Raw genomic sequence first — 824 nt, 5'->3', positions numbered from 1 at the left:
CTCGACACCAGCCTCCGGGCAGCCACGATGAGCCATCGATCCGCCGAGTGGAGAGGAACCTCTGCCCGTGCGGTGGAGTGCCGCGCGCTCCCTGCACTTTTCACGCCGCCGCGTGGGGGGGGGGGGTGTTTGGACAACTTTCGTCTTGAACTAAGGTATTCTCTCGCTGGCTAAGAGAGCGTCGGAGCGGACCTCTGCGCGCCGCCGGCGGCGCCCCCCCCCCCCCCCACCTTCTCTAATAAACCTCGAGGGGTGCATTACTCGTCGGTGGGCTTAATTTTCGGGGGTGGGCTTAATTTTCGGGGGGCGGGCTTAATGCTCGGGGGGCGGGCTTAATGCTCGGGGGGCGGGCTTAAGTCTGGTGGGTTATCGGAAGGTGCCCAGACGGCAGTGGAGCTGCCTGATGGAGGAGCAGGGGGCTTCGCTGCGTGTAGCCGTGTAGCGAGCGCAGTAGTGGCCGGTGAAGGGGGCGCGCGTGTGCCGGCATGCCCCGAGAGCGAGAGCCGGAGAGAGCAGTGTGCCTCCGTCATTGGCGAGAGCCAGCAGGCCCGCGGGCAGCACACAAAGCATAAAGTCATGGATCATTGGGCAAGGGCGGCGAGTGATGCAGAGCATACATAGAGTGCCGTGCAGTGGCAGACATAAGCCGCGTAGAACGTAGGCGCGAGCAGAGGCCGGAGGATGTCAGAGAGTGTGGCCGGCGAGGGGTGCACCTCTGCGGGCATGCCTCCGACGTCTAGCCCCCGTTGGTCACGGGGGTTCAGCCAAGCACGCGCCGCCGGCCCCGCAGAGCTGGTTCTCGCCTGGAGTGCGAGCCTTGCCCC

Source organism: Engystomops pustulosus, unplaced genomic scaffold (genome assembly GCF_040894005.1).
Source record: "Engystomops pustulosus unplaced genomic scaffold, aEngPut4.maternal MAT_SCAFFOLD_337, whole genome shotgun sequence".
Lineage (NCBI taxonomy): Eukaryota > Metazoa > Chordata > Amphibia > Anura > Leptodactylidae > Engystomops > Engystomops pustulosus.
The sequence above is the reverse complement of the archived record's forward strand: the minus strand, read 5'-3'. Positions refer to the sequence as shown.